Source organism: Hemitrygon akajei, chromosome 2, assembly GCF_048418815.1.
Source record: "Hemitrygon akajei chromosome 2, sHemAka1.3, whole genome shotgun sequence".
Classification (NCBI taxonomy): Eukaryota; Metazoa; Chordata; class Chondrichthyes; order Myliobatiformes; family Dasyatidae; genus Hemitrygon; species Hemitrygon akajei.
The window spans coordinates 30,938,897-30,962,744 of NC_133125.1; the positions used below are offsets into that span (position 1 = coordinate 30,938,897).

A 23,848-nucleotide genomic window follows, 5' to 3' on the forward strand; every position below is an offset into this window, starting at 1 on the left:
ATTTTTTATTTGCCCCCTATAATGTCTCCAAAACCCATATTAAAGCTGAGGCTTTATAAAGCATTAGTTAGACCGCACTTGGAGTATTGAGAGCAGTTTTGGGCCCCTTATCTAAGAAAGGATTTATTGTCATTGAAGACGGTCCAGAGGAGGTTCATTAGAAAATTTCCCAGGAATGAAAAGGTTAATAAATGAGGGCCATTAGATGGCCCTGGCCTGTACTTGCTAGAGTTTAAAAGAATGAGAAATTATCTCATTGAAACCTATCAGATGTTGAAAGGCCCAGAAAGAGTGGATGTTGAGAGGATGCTCCCTAAAGTGGGGAATCTAGGAGCCAAAGGCACAGCCTCAGAGTAGAACTTTACAACAGAGATGAGGAGGAATTCCTTTAGCTTGAAGATGGTGAATCTGTGGATTCACTGCCATAAATAGCTGTGGAGGCCAAGTCATTGAGTATTAATTAGGCCATCAGTTAATTGGAGCAGCCATTTATTTTGGACAAGTGTTAAAGTACATAAACTAATTGAGAAAATAGTTGGAATTCCCTTCATTTATTTGGGGCTTTATTGGGACAGGACACAGTTTCTAACTAGCGTCAAATGTGTGCACTTGTCTGGCATTTAGACACTACACTGTGCATAGAGGGAGCAATTTTTAAGTAGTGCCAGCTGTGTGTGCTTGTGTTCAAAACACATGGATTTTTGTCACTGATAGTTGACAAGTAATGAACAGTAAGGCAATTCAGAACTGTTTTGCTCACTGTGGTTTTAAGATTTAGGCTTCGAGATGCCAGAAACAGCTGAGAATGAAAATGAAACTTATTTCACTACTTCAGCAAGTTAGGTACTATGAAGAATTTGAAGGTAACAACAATCATCTTCGATATTACAATGAAAATGAAGATCTGGAGGATGCAGTTGTCGATGGCATTATATGATAGCGTTAAGGCATTATATGGTGTTCATTTACCATCAATCAAAAATATTTGTCGCTTACTCTGGATAAATCACTCGGACGATAACTATTAGGAACAAATAGTTTCGTAGTACTGTATTAGCATTAATGGTGCTCTAATTTGTTCTGTCTTTCATTTGAATACATCATTTGTTACTCAGTTAAATGATAGTCTATCTTTTTTATATGTTTTTAACTATTTCCATGAAATTTCAGCTAATTGGGCCAGCTGCTTAATTGGGCAAAAATGTACAGTCCAATTAACCAGGCTCCAGTATATTTAAAGTGGTGGTTGATAGGTTTTTGACTAGTAAGGGTGTCAAAGGTTACAGAAGAAGGCAGAATATTGGGGTTGAGAGGGATAATAAAGCAGTGATGATGGAATAGTGGAGCAGTCTTGATGGGCCAAATGGCCTAATTCTGTTCCTATGTTTTATGGTCTTATATAAATGCAACCTGCACAACTCAAATTACATATGTCCACTGATTTATTAATTGCATTGTAATTATTTGTACAAGTTTGAGACGTAATTGTTTTAGATGTATTTATGTTTAAATGCAAAAGAATATTCATTGAAGAAAAATTCTGATAACTTGTAGGTTTGATATATTTAATAGTGTTGTTGACATATTTGTTATAGACAGCGAATCGCAAATTGGAAGAATCTTTTGAGGAGTTTAAAGGTTTGAAGCTCAAATTCCAAAATACTGTTACTCAGATAACAAAGGTATTCTTAGTGGATCAGTTAGTATTTCAGAGAAGGCAGATCATTAACAAAAAAAAGATTCATTTGATTGCTCATCCATGTATGGCAGTTAATCTGTCTGCATTTGTGAATTATAAGTGTGCTTCATATAATGCCTGATTGTAATTTGTCCTTTCAGTCGTTTCAGGGTGGATAGTCAAATGATTTTCATTACTCGTGTATTTACAGCTATGTTCCCATATATTCCTACATTTTGCCTTGCCACTAACACATTTTTTTGAAATTAGGGCAACACATCAGCATAAGTTTTAAATATTAGAATGTGAATCCTGTGGAACAAAATTGACCTTTTTAACTAGAAGTAAAAGCTGGGAACACTGTGGTGTTTCTTGGGATAGATCAGTTGTGCAGTAGTTAGTGCTGTAGCCTCAAAGCTCCGGTGACCTCTGCCCATTCTCTCTACCATCTTTTGGGTTTACTCTGAGAGCTTGTGTTACCTCCCAAATTTCAACATTATATACCCCTCATAAACATAAAGGGTAAAAGAATCAAAAGGGAAATGGTTGGGCAAAGAAGATAATACATTGAAGGGGTACAGGGACGTAAAGGATGAATCAAAATGATCAGGATGGCTCTGCTGAGCTGGTGTGCACCCAATGGCCTCTAAAACCTGGATACATCTCCCAGAATTAACACAGTGGTATTTAACAATTTAGTTTTAGGAAATCCAGGTTGCCATTTTTATGATCACTCTGCTTTACCATTCTGAATGTGCTTTTCATACCGATATCACTAATCTGATGAGTGTTTGGCGCTGAAGTAACTTCAAAGCAGCTGGACTTCTTGGCAAAGAGCAACCGAGGTGGAGTGTCTGTGGTCAAACCAACAATCAGGAGCTACAGACCAATCCTTTGTTTTTGGCACCATGTAGGGTAGTGCATCTGGTCAGAATGCTTGGGCACGGTGTTACACACCATCACAGCCTATTACCAGAGACCTATTGAACTTAAATGAACTTAACTTTTGTAAAACATGAGCTATTAATCCCTGTCTGCACTACATGAGTCTTCAGATCAACATTTTACCTTCAGTGATATCTAGATGAGAGTCAGAGTCATGTATAAGGACAGCACAGAAACAGGCCGTTTGGGACATCTAGTTGATGGGCTGAAGGGCCTGTAGTGGTGATGCTGAAACAAATTAGCTTTCTTTCTCTTCTGTTTACGCATGGATAGCAATCCACAGAATATGCTGAAGGAACTCATCATGTCAGGCAGCAACTATTGAGAGGCCAAGACCCTTCACCTAACCTACTGGATTCTTCCAGCATTTTGCGTGTGTTGCTCAGGATTTCCAGCATCTGCAGAATCTCTTGTATGCATGCGTAGCAGAGTGGATCTGTTTACCATCTTCATTCCTCAACCCATGCCCAGCATTACAAAAGATTATTTCCATTTGTTCAAATTAATGATGCCAGATGTCCAATGAAATAATTTTAATTTCAAGTTGTAGAAAGCTACATGACTTCCTCATTAACAATGCCTCAGTGAGCACAAAAGGGTTTCTGCAATAAAAGTGGTTCTATTTTAAAAATATTCAATTGGTGTTTGAGTCCTTGTGAATTATGCTATGGCTATGAAAAATACCATCCATATGTGAATGCATTTACTTGCTGAGATTGATTAATCTGGGAGAAGAGATTTTCAAGGAAATTTGTCTCTCTAGAGATTTCATCCAATTGTCAAGTCCTGATGAAGGGTCTTGGCCCGAAATGTTAATTCTTTATTTCTCACCATAGATGCTGCCTGACTTGCTGAGTTCCTCCAGCATTTTGTGTGTGTTACTCTGGATTTCCAGCATCTGCACAATATCCTGGGTTTGTCAATATCGTCTGTTAAATATTTTTGGTGTAGGAATTTTGGGGAAGAGTAAATTTGGAAATGAACATTCAAAGTACATTTATTATCAAAGTATGTATGACTCTGAGATGTAAGTACAACTCTGATATTCATCTTCTCCACAGACAGCTGCAAAACAAAGAAACACCATAAAAATCTCTCTCTCTCTCTCTCTCCCCCCCCCCCCCCCCCACACACACACACACACACACACACACACACATAAAAGAAAACAAGAGATAGGTATTGGCTATACAAGGCTGATTTTTTTTCCATCTACATATTGCATTCTGCAAAATTAGCAGCCCTTGTTATTAATGTTGCGGTTACGTGGTTGATGTCTCCATTTAGGTCTTGTAATGCACTCATCCCCATTGTGGGCCCACAATTTTAATAATGATAAATGAGCTTCTAAATTGAGACTGGGGCTCTACAATAGATGCTCAAGTAGAAACTGAAGTCTTTACTGCTACAGAAAATCACTAACATTGTCTATTTATGAAATTCAGTGTTTATTTTTCAATTTTTTAAATATGTGAAATATTTAGGACAAAAATTTTGAAGCTGTGCCAAGGATTAAGAAGAGCACAGGCATTCCCTGCAGTTTTATGGTGGAAGTTGATGACCCAAATATGAAGGGTGCAGTGCTGACCAACACAGGGAAATATGCTATACCCACAATTGATGTGTAAGTACTATAATATTACTGAATTTCTGATGTTATTTATTGAAGGGGCTTTTTATTAATGTGGTACAAGGGTTAAATTGCTTGCGTCGGAAAATCTCCATTTAAACCATTTCCTGTGTAATCTTATGCTGCAGTCTGCACGTAGTATTTAAACAAAAGCTGTGTGGGAATTCAGCAGGTTTATGAATGAGGAAAGGTAGGGGAGTTAATGAGTTACAACATAAAGCTAAATTAAGTTAAATCAGAATTCAAACTGAATGCCAATTTGAACAATACTTGGAAATTAGTGCAAAGGATGTGTCGTTCTTCAATAAACTAGGAATATGAAATGCATAAGAATGCGGGTGGCTTAATCAGAGCAACATTAATAAAGGTTTTGTAAAAGAGATTGAACTCATGCCCAGTTGTTTATGTTTCCTGTGCCATGTGGGAGCCTGAAGACAGAGTATGAGGTCAGGCCTGTGGAAGTTTTATATTTTATATTCCACTTCATAACCATAGTCTGACTCTTCGGAAAGCACAGGAACAAAATATACCTTCAAAATGTGTGTCTCTAAGACTAATACTCATGTTTGCGATGAGGGGCGATACCACCTCGGAGTGTAGTCCATTCAGGAAAAAGGTAATATGGGAACTGAAAGGCAATGGAGTCATAAGTGAATGTAATCTAACATACTAAAAACAGCAGTAGGCTCTTCACCACAGTTCATTAAGACTACAGCAATTCCTATGTTGACTTGCCCATGCAAGAACAGTTGGGGAGCAGTCACCAAATGACTACTAGTGAAATAGAATAGTGGATGGCAGTTTTTTTGGTACAAGCAAGGTACACACTAACAAAAGGGAATGCATGAAGTCACACACTTCTGTAAGAGAAATGTGTGAGTGGCATATGAGTGAAGAACAGGGAAATCTAGGTGCTCATGCTCAAATCACAAAATGGTGAATTAATCAGTAAGTGGTGAATTAAGACAAATGATACATTGTTAGACAAAGGAGTTCAGAGGAAAGAAAAGTAGCAACTGCTCAAGGACCTAATGAGGATGTATCTATGCAGTGCCATGGAGGCAGTCCAAAAGAGATTAATTCAATGAATTCCTAGAATTAAGAGTGTATTATCACAAGCAGCCAAGAATATTAATGTGTAATTTTAGTATTGTGAAGAAGCTCAGCAAGTCTCGTATAGTACTTGCCTGTTACTGAGACGTACAAGATCCTGAGAGGAAATGAGAACTATATTTCATTAGGAGCTTGAGGAGACTTCATATGTCACCAGACTCAAGCAAATTTCTACAGATGTATCGTTGAGACCATTCTAACTAGATAGATAGATAGATACTTTATTCATCCCCATGGGGAAATTCAACTTTTTTTCCAATGTCCCATACACTTGTTGTAGCAAAACGAATTACATACAATACTTAACTCAGTAAAAAATATGATATGCATCTAAATCACTATCTCAAAAAGCATTAATAATAGCTTTTAAAAAGTTCTTAAGTCCTGGCGGTTGAATTGTAAAGCCTAATGGCATTGGGGAGTATTGACCTCTTCATCCTGTCTGGGGAGCATTGCATCGATAGTAACCTGTCGCTGAAACTGCTTCTCTGTCTCTGGATGGTGCTATGTAGAGGATGTTCAGAGTTTTCCATAATTGACCGTAGCCTACTCAGTGCCCTTCGCTCAGCTACCGATGTTAAACTCTCCAGTACTTTGCCCACGACAGAGCCCGCCTTCCTTACCAGCTTATTAAGACGTGAGGCGTCCCTCTTCTTAATGCTTCCTCCCCAACACGCCACCACGAAGAAGAGTTGTCTTACTGTCTGGTATGGAGGGGCATAAGATTGGAAAAAGTTTCAAACTCAGCTAGCACCACCATGGGCACCAGTCTCCCCGACGTGGTCCTCAGCAAGGGTGATTGATAAGTTCGTGGCCTATGGTAGAAGGAGATGAGTTATACAGCTCTCTTTACTTGCATGTGCAGTTCAACTCTGAGTGATTATGCAGAAGTCTGGTCCAAGATGCCGACTTCTACAAAGACGGGATCCATATGCTGGTTATGGGGAAGTGGCATAGAAGAAGAGATGAGAGCTGGAGTAAGTCTGCTGTGAAATTGAATGGTGGGCAGGCTTGAGGGACTGGGTGACCATCATGTTCTTAAGCCGATACTATGAGAATTTTAGGAGAAGTCGTGTTGGGGGTGAACAAGGGAGTTCTAGAGAAACTAGTTTTGCTCAAAGTGAACAAGTCACCTGTTCTGGAAGGGATGCATCCCTGAGAACAGTGGGGCTGGAGTCTGAGGAAGGGTTTACTGTCATTCTCTCTGAGTACCAGGAAGGGCCCAGACAACTTGGAACTAGCAAATGTAGGTATTCAAAAGTGAAAGTGACTAACAACCAGTTTAGGTATTCTAACATATAAAAAAATTTCTTTAACCAATGATCTAAAGAAAAATGTCTAACCAGCATAATTTGATATTTGTTAAGTGACCATAATTTTTTTCTAATTTTCTTTATTAATTTTTTAACAAAAAACTAACAAAAAGCACATCCATAAAAACCACAACCATAGCAAAATCAAATTAAATATTGAGCAACAAAAGAAAAAATATATATAAAGGCAAAAGTAAACATACACAGCAGAGGTGCACCGCATCAAAAAAATTCAGTTCTCACCCCATGAGAAAGTCCAATACAGGGCCCCAAATCCTTTCAAAGATGTCCCCTCTGTCCTCATTACATAGTCTCAGTCTCTCCAAATGTAAAGTATTTGCCAGTTTTCTCAGCCATAGATCGTACGTAGGCACAGAGTCCATTTTCCACATTTGCAGGATTAACTTCTTAGCAATCACCATTCCAAACAATACAGCCACTTTTTCATACTTATTGGCTAAGATAGGGAGTTTGTTGCTCCAAGGATGGCAATGAGCAGGTCTGGTTCCTACTGCTTCCCAAAAGCCTCAGAGAATCAGAGGAAAATACTTTTCCAGTATGCATAAAGCTTACAACATGACCAGAATGAATGTGACAAGTTACTGTTCACAGACTTACATCTATTACAAACTAGCAAAACATCAGCGTAGAAGCTGTGCAACTTTTCTTTGGAATAATGGAGTAACATTTAAAACTGTGTCTTATGTTGATTGAACAGTCATGTTTACTCTTTAAACACTTATCCCAGACCTCCTCTGTCAGTTCTATACCCAGTTCATCCACCCATGCCTGTTTAAGACCTGCAGTATTCATCCAAGCTCCATTATGTAGGATCTGATAAAAATAGGATACCGCTCTACAAGTAACAGGATCAAACTTATTTATTGCCTCCAGGGACTCATGGTTGTCTAAAACCTCAAAGTTAGATATATATTTCCTAACATAATCTCGAACTTGTAAATGTCTAAAAAAACTAGATGCAGGGATACTGTAAACTGCTTGTAACTGCGCAAATGAGGCAAAATTTCCATTAATATATAGGTCACCTATACTACAGATGCCTCTTTGTTTCCAGGTGGGAAGAAACAGTATCATTCAGGCCAGGCAAAAAAGAATGATTGTCACAGATTGGAGTGTCAATATAAGTTTTTGGGGCCTTGATGAGTAGTTGAATCAGCTTCCAAATTCTTATAGTGCTGCCGACCACAAAGCTGTTACTAAAATGTGACTTATTAACTGCAATGGGGCTATTAAGGAGAGCTGGTATGGAAGTCTTACAATGCATTCACTGTATGAGTAACCACGCTGGGCACAAGTCTGAGATAGAGGGTAAGCCTTTTTTCCACCATGCAGGAATGGATAGGTGGGCAGCCCAGTAATACATTTTAACGTTTGGTAGGGCAAAACCACCTGCTTCCTTGGGCTTTGACAAGTTTTTTTTGTAATTCTAATGGCCTGATATTTCCAAATAAAGTGTATAATAATTGAATCCAACTGCTTAAAATATGACAGAGGAATAAAACATGGAATTGACTGGAAAAGATGAAGAAATTGAGGCAGTACAATCATCTTGATTATGTTAACCCTCCCCACCAAAGAAACTGGAAGGATTTTCCAAAAGTCAATATTGCGTTTTACCTGCTCAACTTTGTTTCGCCAGTTCACTTGCCAAAGATCATCTGGGTTTTTAGTAATAGTCACACCAAGATAGGAAAAATTATCATAAGTTAGTTTAAAGGGAATGGACTGTAAATACCTGTAAATAGGTTAAAAGAACACATTTGTTCTATCATTCATCCAGATCCCGACTTTATACCAGGTGGATGTATGTATTTTAATCTGCGCCATATTTTCGATATTTTATATACAAAGCACGCAGAAGATGTTAAATCTTGTTTGTATTTGAAAGCAACAAACCGGTATTTCTATTTTAGTGAAATTGGCAAATCAACTGTGACCGTTACTTCTGGAATAACAACTGCTAATCCGTCCATGCCCATGAGCAATACTTCAGCACTTAACGTATTTACAAATCTTGATGAATGAAGAAGGATTGCACAGGAGAAAGTGTGCATCTCTGCCAGTGTGAGACCAGAGTTGCTGTTGTGACAAGCTTTTGATAATGCCATCTGGTTGATAGGTTAATTATTGCACTTGAAAAGTATGAAAAGTATGTTTTCCCTTCCCCCATTTCTGATGAGGATTCTATGACCTGATACATTAACTATTTATTTTCCATGCTCTGCTTAATCTGCTGATTTCCTGCATTTTTATCTCTCCAGTATCTGCAGCTTTATTTATTGAACTTATTCAAACACTTATTGAGTTTTTGAAATGTCACTGGCATCATTAGATCTACATAATGATGAGTTGTAAATATTAATCTAAAACTGGTTGGAGATATGCACATTTAAATGTGAGGTTTCTTTGTAGTCTGTCCCACTAATCATTTATTTATCTTCTACCTGTCAAGAAGTTGATATTTTCTTTTGGTGGATTGTTGCAAAGTTGTAATTTCTGGTCACTTCTGAAGTGAAGTATGAAATAATATTTTGAGACTGGTGGTATTTGATATTTTGTGCAAGTAAAAGAGTTTGGAGTGCGGGTTGGTATTTAGTTCACTAGGATTCTCCAAAGCGAATACTTCTGGAAGAGCATAGTTCACTGTTCTATGTGTGTTTGAAATTTTTAACTTGGGTTTCAAGATTAGTACTCCACTGACCCACACTGAACTCTCAGCGCAGTAATAGAATCATAGTCATAAAACGGGCTGCACAAGCAACATACTTTGCCCAATTGCAAAATGCATTTGCTTGCATTAAGCCCATATGCCTCTACATCTTTCTTTCTGTATGCCAGTACAAATGCGATTTAAGCAAGGAAATTGTATCTGCCTCACCTCCATCAACTCTGGCAATTTGGGGAATTAAAGCAATCTAAAAATAAAGATCAATTTCATAGTTAAAACTACTCGATTATCATTGTTTTAAAGAGCATTAAGAGACTACAGGGATGGCCATTTTTGGTCTATTTCTAAAACGTTTGTATTTCCTAGTCAGTGATGTATAGCACTAAGCTTGATTGTTATTGTATTTTCAGGGTTATCAGGTTCCTGTTCTTGGTCATCCTGCTTCACATGGACAATCCATACCTACAACAGGTATGGTGTATACTTAGGAAATGCTTGTCAGATTGACTTCCAATTGTAAAATCTGGTTAAACATCTCATTACTTTTTTTTTAGTTCCGCCAATGAGAACAAGTGGTGTTCAGTCACTAGGAAACAGATCAGGTTGGGAGGTGTAAGTATGAATGATTGCATCCACACTCTGGAGTTGTATCTTCTGGTTAGAGGACCATGAAATGTTAGGAGTTCTGTTGTCTTTCCATGGCTGTATTCCTATGATGAGGCCATCTGTTTTTAAATCTGTATTGTAATTAAGCTCTTAGTGTTATCATAGTTTAGCTGTATTGCAAAAATAATTGAAGAATACATAGGCTTTAAACCACTACAGGTGTATCTGCAATTACAAAGCTTGCAATGATATGTACTTTGTCGTGCTGAGGTAGCAGTGTTAGGCAGCAAATACATTGCGAGAGGTAGCACACTGACCATTATAGAGTGATATAATCATAGAAATGTTTGGCATGGAAATATGCCCTGACAGCCCATCTCTTCCATGCCTATTATTTATATTCCTACCCTGTTTGCTCAGATTCGGCCATATCTCTATACTCCCTTCCTATCCATAGAAACATAGAAAGCCTACAGCACAATACAGGCCCTTTGGCACACAAAGTTGTACCGAACATGTCCCTACCTTAGAAATTACTAGGGTTACCCATAGCCCTCTATTTTTCTAAGCTCCATGTACCTATCCAAAAGTCTGTTAAAAGACCCTATCGTATCCTCCTCCACAACCATTGCTGGCAGCCCATTCCACACACTCACCACTCTCTACACAAAAAAAAAACTTACCCCTGACATCTCGTCTGTACCTGCTTCCAAGCACCTTAAACTTGTGCCCTATTGTGGTAGCCATTTCAGCCCTGGGAAAAAGCCTCTAACTATCCACACGATTAATGCCTCTCATCATCTTATACACCTAACCCTAACCCTAACCCTCATCCTCCATCACTCCAAGGAGAAAAGGCCGCGTTCACTCAACCTATTTTCATAAGGCACACTCCCCAATCCAGGCAACATCCTTGTAAATCTCCCGTGCATCCTTTCTATGATTTCGACATCCTTCCTGTATCACCTGGTCCTGCCTATCGCCTTATAACTTGTACATCCTTCCCCTCTGCTTCTGCTCCCTTCCTTTCCAGTCCTGATAAAGGGTCTCTGCCCAAAACATGGCAGTACTTATTGAAAATGCTTAAGAATAACTTGTACGTCTGTACTTACGGCAACTGCACTAAGTATTGACAATCAGTTTTGGGTACTTGTGTATCTGCAGGCTTTTTGCCGCCTTAACCACAGAGTCAACCTGCGCAGCTGCTTTGAGCGTCCTGTGGACTCAGACCCCAAGATCCCTCTGATCCTCCACACTGCCAAGAGTCTTACCATTAATACTATATTCTGCTATCATATTTGACCCACCAAATGAACCACTTCACACTTATCTAGGTTGAACTCCATCTGCTACTTCTCAGCCCAGTTTTGCATCCTATCACTGTTCCACTGTAACCTCTGACAGCCCTCCACACTATCCACAACATGCCCAACCTTTGTGTCATCAGCAAACTTACTAACCCATCCCTCCACTTCCTCATCCAGGTCATTTATAAAAATCATGAAGAGTAAGGGTCCCAGAACAGATCCCTGAGGCACACCACTAGTCACTGACTTCCATGCAGAATATGACCCGTCTACAACCACTCTTTGCCTTCTGTGGGCAAGCCAGTTCTGGATCCACAAAGCAATGTCCCTTGGATCCCATGCTTCCTTACTTTCTCACTAAGCCTTGCATATGGGGTACCTTATCATATGCCTTGCTGAAATCCATATACACTACATCTACTGTTCTTCCTTCATCAATGTGTTTAGTCACATCCTCAAAAATTCAATCAGGCTCGTAAGGCACGACCTGCCCTTGACAAAGCCATGCTGACTATTCCTAATCGTATTATACCTCTCCAAATGTTCATAAATCCTGCCTCTCAGGATTTTCTCCATCAACTTACCAAACACTGAAGTAAGACTCACTGATCTATAATTTCCTGGGCTATCTCTACTCTCTTTCTTGAATAAGGGAACAACATCTGCAACCCTCCTATCCTCTGGATTGCAAAGATCATCGCCAGAGGCTCAGCAATCTCCTCCCTCACCTCCCACTATAGCCTGGGGTACATCTCCATGTCCAGGTTTCTTTTAAACGTTAATAGTATTTTTCTCCTCTACCTCCTCTAAAATCAGATTTATAAATATTCACTACTCTCTGTGAGGGGGTGGATGATAAATTATTCGGACCTCTAAATTTCTCACTCCTCACCTCAAGTGTCCCATCTAGTTCTGGGGAAAATATGACCATCTCTTCTGGTTAATTTAAGGGGATGAGGGCAGACAACAATGGCTGGCATTTCTGGGAGTAATTTGAAAGGCATATTACATTCTAAAATATAAGAATGTGAATGGAAAGCATTCTAAAAGGACAATGAGTCAACTGTGACTGACAAGGGAAGTCAAAGACAGCATAAAAGCAAAATGAGGACATGCATTATAGCAAAAATTAGTGGGAAATTAGAGGATTGGGAAGCTTTTAAGCACCAACAGAGGGCAACTAAAAGGCAATGTAGAGAAATAACATGAAATATGAAGGTAAGCTAGCCTAATACAAAAGAGGATAGCAAAATTTTTTTTAAAGGTATATAAAGAGTAAGAGAGAGACGATGGAAGATATCAGACCACTGGAAAATAACACTGGAGCCAAATAAATGGTGGACAAACATATTTTCCCCCAGTCTTGATTGTGGAAGATACTATCAGTATGGTGGAAAATTGAGAGTATCAGTGGATAAAAGTGAGTGCAGTTGCTGTAACTAAGGAGAAGATGCTTGAGAAGCTGAAAAGGTCTGAAGGTAGATGATTCGTCTGGACCGGATGGTCTACCCTGCAGGGTTCTGAAAGGGGTAGTTGAAGAGATTGTGGAGCATTAAATAGATTCCTTATTGATCCCAAAGGAAATTACAGTGCCGTGGTAGCATTGCCAGTGCACAGATACAAATATTAGAAGAGAAGTAGAAAGGGAAAAAAAGTTACCTCAAGCAGTTTAACTGGAGTGGGTCATCAGTTCCCTGGTTTTAGGGTGACTCGTTATAGAGCCTAATGGCCGAGGGTAAGAACGACTCTTTGGAGCAGCGCAGTTGTCTTAGTCTATTACTAAAAGTGCTCCTCTGTTCAGCCAAGTTGGCATGCAGAGGGTGAGAAACATTGTGCAGAATTGCCAGGATTTTCTGTAGGGTCCTTTGTTCTACCACAGCCTCAGGAGTGTCCAGTTTGACTCCTATAACAGAGCTAGTCTTTCTAATCTGTTTATTGAGCCTGTTGGCATCGCCCACATTGATGCAATTGCCCCAGCACACCGCCACATAGAAGATTGTACTGGCAACAACAGACTGGTAGAACGTGTGAAGGAGAGGCCTACATACGCCAAAGGACCTCAGTCTCCTCAGGAAGAAGAGGTGACTCTGGCCCTTGTTCACAGTGTTGGTGCTCCACTCAAGTCTGTCATCCAGACAGTAGTAGAAAATGTTACTCCTCTGTTTAAGAAGGGAAGAAGGCAAATGTCATGAAATTATAGGCCATTTAGCCTGACATTGGTGTCCATTATTAAGGTGAGGTTTCAGGGTACTTGCAAGCATGTGACAAAATATGTCAAAGTCAACATGGTTTCTTTAGGGAATATCTTGTTTGATAAGTCAGTTGGACTTCAGAATAGACAAAAGGGAGTCGGTGATTTTGTTTACCTGGAGTTTCAGAAGGCTTTCGCCAAGGTACCACCCATGAGGGTCCTTTTCCGGTTGGCTGTCGGTGACTAGTGGTGTTCCAAAGGGATTAGTGTTGGGACTGCTTCTTTATATGTTATACTGTATCACAATGATATGAATGATATGAATGATGGAACTGATGGCTTTGTGGCCAGGTTTGTGGATGATACAAAGAGGCGGAGGGGCAAGTAGTGTTGAGGAAGCACGCAGTCTGCAGAACTCCCTGGACAGAATAGGAGAAGGGGCAAAAAAGCAGCAGATGGAATACCAGTGTGGGTTGTGTTTGGTTATGCATTTGATAAAAGAAATAAAAGCATAGACTATTCAAAACGGGGAGCAAAATCAGAAATCAAGTGGAAAGGGACCCACTACTGGATTCCCTAAAAGTTAAGTTTCAGGTTGAGTCAGCAGTAAGGAGGGAAAAAGCAATGTTAGTATTCAATTCAGGAGGACTAGAATATACAATAAAAGAAGGATCTAGTGCTAAGACATTACAAGGCATTGGTCACACCACACTTGTGGAGTATTGTTGGCCATTTGGGGCCCCTTCTGTAAGAAAGAAAATGCTGCCATTGGAGTGTGCATAGGAGATTCACACAAATGATCCCAAGAATGAAAGTGTTAACAGATGTGTGCTTGATGACTCTGGGCTTATACTCATTGAAGTTTAGAAGAATGAGAGGGGAATTTGATGTGAAACCTTTCGAGTATTGGATGTGGAGGGGGTATGTCTAATAATGCCTACAGTCTAGGACTAGAGGGCACAGCTTCAGAATACATGAACATAAGATGAGGAGGAATATCTTTAGCAGAGGGTGGTGAATCTGTGAAACCTCAATAAATAAGGTCACTTTTCCTCTATGTCTGTTCCAGTGAGAATAAACCCAGTATGTAGTGTAACGACCAGAACTGTACACACAACTCCAAGTGCGGCTTAATCAATATTTTTTACAACTGTCCCAATTCTCATATCTCTCTAATTTTATAATTGGATACTCTCTGCCGTTGCTCCACCCAACTCTCTAGGTGATTTATGTGCTGTTGTATCTTTAAATTCCTTGTTGCCTTTGACGCCATCTAATTCTATATCATCTGCAGACTTAATCATATCCCTTATATTCTCTTTCAAGTCACGTCACATTTTATCGTCATTTTGACAATATCGGCTGGTACAGTACACAGTAAAAACGAGACATTTTTCAGGACCATGGTGCCTCATGAAACAATACAAGAACTACACTAGACTATAGACCTATCACAGGGATTGCATAAAGTGCACAAAACAGTGCAGGCATTACAATAAATAATAAACAAGACAATAGGCACAGTAGAGGGCAGTAGGTTGGTGTCAGTCCAGGCTCTGGGTATTGAGGAGTCTGATGGCTTGGGGGAAGAAACTGTTACATAGTCTGGTCGTGAGAGCCCAAATGCTTTGGTGCCTTTTGCCAGATGGCAGGAGGGAGAAGAGTTTGTATGAGGGGTGTGTGGGGTCCTTCATAATGCTGTTTGCATTGTGGATATAGCGTGTGGTGTAGATGTCTGTAATGGCAGGAAGAGAGACCCTGATGATCTTCTCAGCTGACCTCACTATCTGCTGCAGGGTCTTGCGATCCGAGATGGTGCAAATTCTGAACGAGGCAGTGATGGAGCTGCTCAGGATGCTCTCAATACAACCTCTGTAGAATGTGATGAGGATGGGGGGGTGGGAGATGGACCTTCCTCAGCCTTCGCAGAAAGTAGAGATGCTGCTGGGCTTTCTTTGCTATGGAGCTGGTGTTGAGGGACCAGGTGAGATTCTTCGCCAGGTGAACTCCAAGAAATTTGGTGCTCTTAACAATCTCTACTAAGGAGCCGTCGATGTTCAGCGGGGAGTGGTCGCTCTGTGTCCTCCTGAAGTCAACAACCATCTCTTTTGTTTTGTTCACATTCAGAGACAGGTTGTTGGCTCTGCACGAGTCTGTTAGCTGCAGCACCTCCTCTCTGTATGTTGACTCGTCGTTCTTGCTGATGAGACCCACCACGGTCGTGTCATTGGCGAACTTGATGATGTGGTTCGAGCAGTGTGTTGCTGCACAGTCGTGGGTCAGCAGAGTGAGCAACAATGGACTGAACACACAGCCCTGGGGGGCCCTGGTATTCATTGTGATGTGTTGGAGATGCTGCTTCTGATCTGGACAGACTGAGGTCTCCCAGTCAGGAAGTCTAGGATCCAGTTTATATAAATATAAATTATTTATATAACATATATATGTTATATAAATAATTTATATAACATATAAATAATATGATGAGCAACAAAGATTCTAAGTACTGAGCTCTTGCACACGAAATGTCAAGGAAACACATGTCTACCACTACCCTTGCTTCCTATCACCCAGCCCATTTTGGATCCATTTCACCAGCACAACTCAGATCCCTAGTGCCTCACCCTTCTGGAGTAGTCTACCAGATGGAAGCTTGTCATTAATTACTAAAGTCCACATAAGCAACATCTCTTTCTTCACTATCATGATAAATTGAATTCCTACAACATTAGCTATCCTCCTGTGTTCTGGTACCTTGCCTGTGGCCAAGAAAGACAAAAAAAATTGTCTGACCCCACCAATCTCCTCCCTTGGCTTCCTTAGTCAGGTCCTGGGGATTTACCTGCACTTACTCCTTTCTGATATGGATCATAAATATGATTGCTGGGTGAAAGATTTCAAGTCCCTCAATTATTGATTTAATTTTTGTTCTCTTTCAACTTCTCCATACCTCAGAGAGAAGAAAAAGTCAAAGCTTGATGAGTTCACAAATGACTTTGCTAAGGAATTAATGGAATACAGAAAAATCCAAAAGGAATGGCGACGCTCCTACTCCGGGTAATTTGTTCTAATGGGACCTGTGAGTAGCTTTGGTCTCATCCTGCAGCAGGTTACAAAATAGAAATTCTGAGGTCCTGATGTTTGTCCTCTAAGTGGAAGCACAAGCTCAATGAGCAGCTCATGGAAGAACAGGGGCAGGAAAATTGGCAGTCTTGTGAAATGAAAGTTCATCACCAATTTGCTATTTTCCCCCATTTTTTTGCTTCGTTATGTTGTACTTATCACTATCATGTCCTGTATACTCTACAAGGGTGATGCAAGCAAGGAATTTCATTGCACACTGGTTTACATGGCAAGTTTGAAATCTTTCTGGAGAAGAGATGCATCTCAGCCTCTGCCATTTCTGTGATGATGTTAGAGTTAATGCAATGATATCAAGTTAATCACTTTTCAAAGGTTTCAAAGGTACACTTAATGTCAGAGAATGTTATACCACATATATCATGAAATGCTTTTTTTCACAACCATCCATGAAAAACAAAGAATATATGACAGTTAAATGTTAGAACCCCAATGTCCCTGCCAGCTCCCCTCCCTCCTGGTGTAAGCAGCAACAAGCAACTATCACCTCTCCCCCCACCAGCAAAAAAAAAAATTCAGCACCCACCACCAAGCACTCAAGCGTGCGCGAAGCGATAGCAAAGACACAGACTGCAGTACACCAAGAACTCCTCAAGAAGGGAAATATGGATAATCCTGGATTGGAGAGCTACTGGAGAGTTTTCTGAGGGATAAGATGTATGAACATTTTGAAAACCATGGCCTGTTAGCATTGCTTTTTGTGGGGCAAGTTGTGTCTTACAAACTTGACTAGTTTTTTTGAGGAGATGACAAAAGTGATTGACGGTAGAGTTGTGGATGTTGATTTTGTCATTTGACAAGTTCCATATGGTGGGCTCATTTAGAAGGTTAAGCTGAAGGGCATCTTTGGTGATTTGGCCATTTGGATTCAGAATTGGCTTGCTCATAGAAGATAGAGGGTAGTGGTCAGCAGCACTTAATCTACTTGAAGGTCCATGATGACTGGGTTCTGCGAGGATTCATGCTGCCATCTCTGTTTGTGATACACATAAATGATGGATAAAATTGTGGATGGGTTTGCAGATGATACAAGTATTGATGATATTTTGGGTACTGTAGAATTTTGCCAAAAGATACAACAGGACTTAGATGAATTCTCTAGGTATGGACAGATGGAGTTTAATCTGACCAAGTTTAATAGGGTATTGCACTTCAGGAAATCAAATGAAACTGTGCACTGTATGTTGCAGGACCCTTAGCAACACTGATCTTCAGAGATTTTGGGCAGCCCAAGAGCATAGCTCTCTGAAAGTGGCTGCATAAGTTGATTGGGTGGTATAAAGAAAGCATCTGGTATGCTAATCAAGGCATTGAGTTCAGGTATCAGGAAGTTATGTTGCAACTTTATAAAACTCCTGATGAAGGGTCTTGGTCTGAAGTGTTGACTCTATTATTCATTTCTGTATCTGCTACCTGACTCATTGAGTTCATCCACTATTTAGCATAAAACTAGTTGGGCTGCATCTGGGGTATTACATTTGATTCTGATTGCTGCATTATAGGAAGGATACAGAGGCTTTGCAGGGATTTACCAGGATGCCTGGATTAGTGTGCTGTGCTATAAGGAGAAGCTGGACAAGATGAGGTTGTTTTCTCTGTTATGTTGGGATAATTATAGAAGTTTATATTATGAATGGCATAGATACAGTAGACAATTGGCATCTTTTTCCCAGGGTCAGATGCCTACTTTAAGGTGCAAGGCAGTTTCTTTTGAATGGTGAGTCCTTGAATGTACTGCTGGAATGGTGGAAGTGTAGCAGTTAGTGCGACACTATTACAGTTCAAGGTGAGTTCCAGAGGTTAGAGTTCAATTCTGGTGCAGTTCTGTAAACAGTCTCTGTATGTCCTCTCTGTGGAATGTGTGGATTTTCTCTGGGTCCTCCTTTCCTCCCACAGTACGAAGAAGTACTGAGTAGGTTAATTGATCATTATAAATTGTAGGGTTAATCTGGCAGGCAGTGTGGCTTAGAGGGCCAGAAGGGCCTACTCTGTACTGTATCACTGTGGAAAAAAAAACCAAGCGGGGCATTTAAAAGGCACCTGGGCACATGAATGTGCAGGGAATGATTGTATAGGGACGTAGTGTATGTTGAAGGGATTATTTATTTAGGCATTTAATGTTCAATTAGCCTGGACCAATATTGTGTGCTGAAATCCCTGTTTGTGTGCTGTATGGTTCCACAATCTTAATTCCTACTATTCCCCGCTATTTGAGCAGATCAAATCTGGCCCTTCCAGTACTTGGAAGTTCTGAGGCCAGTCAGCCCTGTCAACTGTCTGCAATAGCGTTCACCAAAATAAGAACTGTTCCACTATCTTCGAACTTTTATTATGGATCCTAGACTCAGTAACTGGTTTCAACAAGCCATTATGTGGATTTAAGTTTTAAACTTTTGAGTCCATTTTAATATGCACCTTTAGATCTTCTTAAATATTTTTGATTTTTCTCCCAGCAAGTTATTCTCAAAATAATTGAAATTTTCACCTTTTTATCTCAATCTTTTAAGTTTTATGTCCAATTGTGATGACCCCTCTTCTACATGTAACATTGTCAAATATAGCTTTAATTTTTGAAAACCTCCGACATTCTAAAACATCACACCTCAGGGTAAATCTAATATTGCTTCATATACCTCATTCATAAGAATCATTGTTTTAAGTCTTCTATGTTATTATTTGTGTTTCGTTTGAATGACAGCATCTCAAACTTCACCTTTCCTCACTTCCCGCTCAGGTCCCGATCACATTCATATAGTGGGCCATCGTTCAGTGGCAGCTCTTACTCATGTTCCAATTTGAGATCTCATTCCTCACAATCATATTCTCGATCAGTCAGTCGATCTCCAAGTCATTCCTATTCGAGGTCACCTTCATTTCGACGATGCAGTGGGAAGAATGGAGGCTATCGATCAAGATCCAGATCTCATGGATTTCATAGATCCAGGTCCAGTTCACCATCTTACAGAGGATATCACTCCCGCTCCCCATCTCCAAACTACAAGCTTCTCCTTACAAAAGAAGTATCCCTCAGAGTGAAAATGATCATGAGTATTATGATCGTTACAGAGAACCGTTACCACCATTTGACTACAGAGAACTTTATGATAGACCTCGTGATCCAAGAGACTCTTTTGAAAGGGAGTGGAACAGAGAATGGGAGAGGCGATCAGAGCATGGTATGAATATTATGAAGAGTACAATGGTGGTAATCAACCACGACCTCGTTCTCCCACAAGTAAGGACCATTTCTATCCTGAGTGTTTTGTCCTACCTGGCACCAGGCCTGATAATTCACCTCACGTTCGGAGTCGCAGAGTTGAATTTGCAACGGAACAGTTACAACGAGGGCGTAATTTGGGAGGTGCAAACAATTATCCAGAAAAGTACTCTTACAGAGTAAGTCACTCTGGAAAGGAACTGAGAGGGTCAAAAGAAAAGGAAACAACAGTAAGCCTTTGCCCTGACTCAAAAAGTGCAAAACACAAAAAACACAGGAAGAGAAAAAAAGATGAACCTGAGTTGGTCAGTAACCTGATGTCTTCTCAAGATGGAAAAAAAGCTGTAGAGACTACAGGTGATGACAGCAAAGGGTCTTATTTGGTTGCTTATAAAACTCTGTCTGACAAAGACGGGAAAGAAAAATCAAAATCAGAAGTGGAAAAGATGAAGCAGAAGGCAGAGAGTAGCATGATGAAAAAGGAATCCTCTGGGAGAACCACAAGAGCAGCCCAAGAAAAGCCTCTGGAAAAAGAGCGGGAGAAATCACCTCACAATGAGCCCAGCATTAAGAAAAATATGGAGGAATGTCCTCCCAAAGTTGAAGGTGTGAAAATCCAACCCTTGCCAAAAAGTGAAAAGTTCTTTCTGCTGAAACCAGTCAACGCAGATGATAAGTCAGGTAAGGCAGAAGCAAAAGCTGACAAGCTTAAGCGGAAAAATGATGAAAAGGTGACTGACAGAGAGCTTGGAACACCTCCAACTAAATCATCAGAAGTGGAAATGCAGGAGGCAGCAAAACTTTCAACAAAGCTGAAGTTCACATTTGCTACTGAGAAAGCAAGAGGAAGTCTTGTAGAATTATCTTGTGAAAATGAGAAAGTCGCTCCAACAAATTTGCCATTGAGGAAGATTAAAATAAGTACGGAGAATGGCAAAATATTGTAAGTGGGGAATCCCCAGCTGCTCAGGAGGAGGTTTCTGAGTTACTGGAATTAAATGGTGGAAAATCCGAATCAGATGAAGTGAAAACCAAGGCAAGGAGGAGAGTGATGGGCAGCGAGACAGCTGGTTCTGTCCTGGGAGAAGGTTAGCACTTTACTTGTTTGTATTTGTTGATACCAGGTGATCTGGGTTCTTGGGTGCTAAGCAGGGCAAATCTTTTTGGTTATGGTTGTCTGGTTATTATTAAGCATTTAACTTTGCTGATACCGGATTTGCTCTGAAAGGTAATTTTCAATGTAAGAGTGCTGCACTCTGTCTTCCAGTGTTGCACACAAACTGCATATTCGGTTGTCACAACCTCCCCTTTGCAACCCTGTGCCATTGACCTTTAAGATTGCAATCAATCATAAATTTAATCAAAGCACAATACTGAATGCTTGGTGGCATTGCTCAGGAAAATGATGGGTACAACAAATTCTTAGTGTTTCTGATGATTTATTGAAGACATATGAGCATGTTGTAAATGCATTAAGCCTGACTGAAAGGATCGGCTGTTCCCCAGCTTTCTATACATTTTTTTCTATTTACAGAAGTTCAGATTCCAAGTGTTTTCCTTAATAGTACAGCAATACATCCTAGGATTTTAAGCAGCCTTTGAATCCACAGCGCTGACATTCATTCTCTTGTATTGGGTTTGCAATGGGAAGCATGTTGGTCAGTTTGTTGGTGTATGCATCTCTTTTGAATTGGGTGAGCCTACATGTGGAAATTGTAGCTATTGAAGTAATAGGATATGGTGCTGACAGTAAAAGTGTAATCATCCTCTTATTTTTTCATTCCCGGCACCAGTTCTGCTGGAGGGAGCCCCACTAGGAGAGCTGAGGAGAGGCTGGATGCAAAGAAAACTGTGATCAAGACCATGGAGGAGTACAACAGTGATACCAGGCCCCCAGCTGAAGATGAGATCGTCATTGTCCAAGTCCCTCAGTCCAAGTGGGAAAAAGAGGATTATGAGATGGATGAAGATGAAAGAAAGGCAGCAGCTACACTAAACACTGGAAAACCCAACAGTTCCAGGCAAGGAGTAAAGACTGCCAACCCAGCAAAGCAAACTGAGAAAGATGCCGATTTTGTAGAGAGAGTTCCAAAAACTACTGAAGGGCTGAACATGGAAGAAGCTCAGCAGGAGGCTAAACCCCAAGTAAAAGCTATGTGCTGAATGAGAAATCTGCAAGGACTAAAGATAAGGAACATGGTATGTCAGACAGAGAGATTTTGGAGAAGAAGAAAGCAGCCATTCAGTTAGACAAGCCAATGGTTACTGAGAGATTGATTGAGGCAGCAAGTGGAAAGAATCCACCTACAAACGAGCACCAGACTGAAGAACTGGAGCCAGGCAGCCGAGGTGCCTTAAACAAAGACCTGCTTGCTGATGTTGACAGTAAGATGGATGGCAACAACAGGCAGAGAGAGGAACGAAGCTGAGATACAGGAAGGCGAGTCTCCCCCAGTAAGTGTGAAGAACTGACATATGGTCAAAAGGGAAGAGAACAACATACAGAGAGCAGAAGAGGCAGTACTGAGCCCAGGAAAATCAATCACAATGCTGAGAAAGACAAGAAATCACAGACGGACCACAGAAGTGGGTCAGAGTGCATAAGTGGCAGTGAAGAGGCAAGATCAATCCCTTTTAGCCAAGGCAAGGAGAAACACATTTTTGAAACCAGAAGCAATAAGGACAGTCAAGTAAGTGGGAGTAAGGTGCCTCATCAAAACTGAAGGATCAGCTGAAAAGAACGAGCAGGATCTTTCTTTGAGCAGGGGTGAGAAAGATCAGAGCCGCCCCAGACTTCCAGGATCCCTTAGTCGTTCATCCCGATTATTGCGCCATTCCTTGGGTGTAGCCGGGGAAACAGACGAGGTTGCCTTTGAACCAGGTTACAGTTCAAGTGACAGCGAAACTGAAGCTGAGCTAAACAATGGAAATTACACAAAAGGGATCACAGACGAACCAAAGGAGGTCATGGCTGTGTCTGCAGCTTCCAGGAACAGTGGAACTAAAAGCTACACCCAAAGCAGCCCTAGCCCCAGATGTAGTTGCAGCTACAGCCCTGATGAAAGTCAGACTTGCAGTCACAGCAGTAGTGCGAGCTCAGAGGATACACAGGACAGCAAGAAGAAGAAGAAAAAGGAGAAAAAGAAGCCCAAAATGCACAAGAAGCACCTTGGGGTTGACTCTGAGCCTGATAAAGCTCAGAAACACAAACACAAAAAGAAAAAGTCCAAAAAAAGCAAGGAGGACAAGGATTAAAAAAAAGTGACCAAAAGGGTAGATTGTCTATCATTGTGCGAACTGCAGAAACGGATTAGACAGATGTCTAGAATGTTTTGTCAAAGTCTGCCACAATACTTGGAAACTTTGCAAATATTTACTCAGACATTGCTATTCTGCGCTGAGTCTATTAAAGTGTAATTCTGGAGATAATGTTTTCTATAAAATTGAGCATTTATAAATTAGCAATTTTTGTATGGAATTATGTTTGACCAAAGTGTGGTCAGATTATGCTGCAGCATTTTTAAGTGAACTGTCAGATTACACTGGGAACTACTGTGAAATTCTCACTGTACTTTTTTTATAACTGTGTATACAAGCTGTGTATGCAAGTGTAATTAATGTAAATGTTTTGCTTGATGATTTGCAGTACAAAGACCCATTTTAAAGTCAAAATTGGAATTTGAGGACTGGACTAATATTCTTAAAGTATGGGGTTATGTAGCTTAGAAACAGATCCTTTGAACCATCACTAACAAGTTGTCTACTTACGCTAGTCCCATTTGCTTGTGTTTAGACCAAATCCCACTAAGATTTTCCTATCCATACCACTGTCTAAATGCCTTTTTAATATCGTAATTGTACCCAACTCTACCCCTTTCTCTGGCAGATCATTCCACATCCCTATTGCCCTGAATGTGGAAAAAGTTATCCTTCAGGTCCACTTTTAAATCTTTCCCCTTTCACCTTAAAACCTATGCCTTGTAATTTTTATCTCCACTACCTTGGGAAAAAGACTGTA

At 40.4% G+C, this 23,848-nt stretch overlaps 1 pseudogene; it reads left to right on the forward strand.

Annotated features, from left to right (window-relative positions):
* Nucleotides 1-4,175: 4,175 nt before the first annotated feature.
* Nucleotides 4,176-23,431, forward strand: LOC140737310 (E3 ubiquitin-protein ligase RBBP6-like; annotated as a pseudogene).
* Nucleotides 23,432-23,848: the final 417 nt, after the last annotated feature.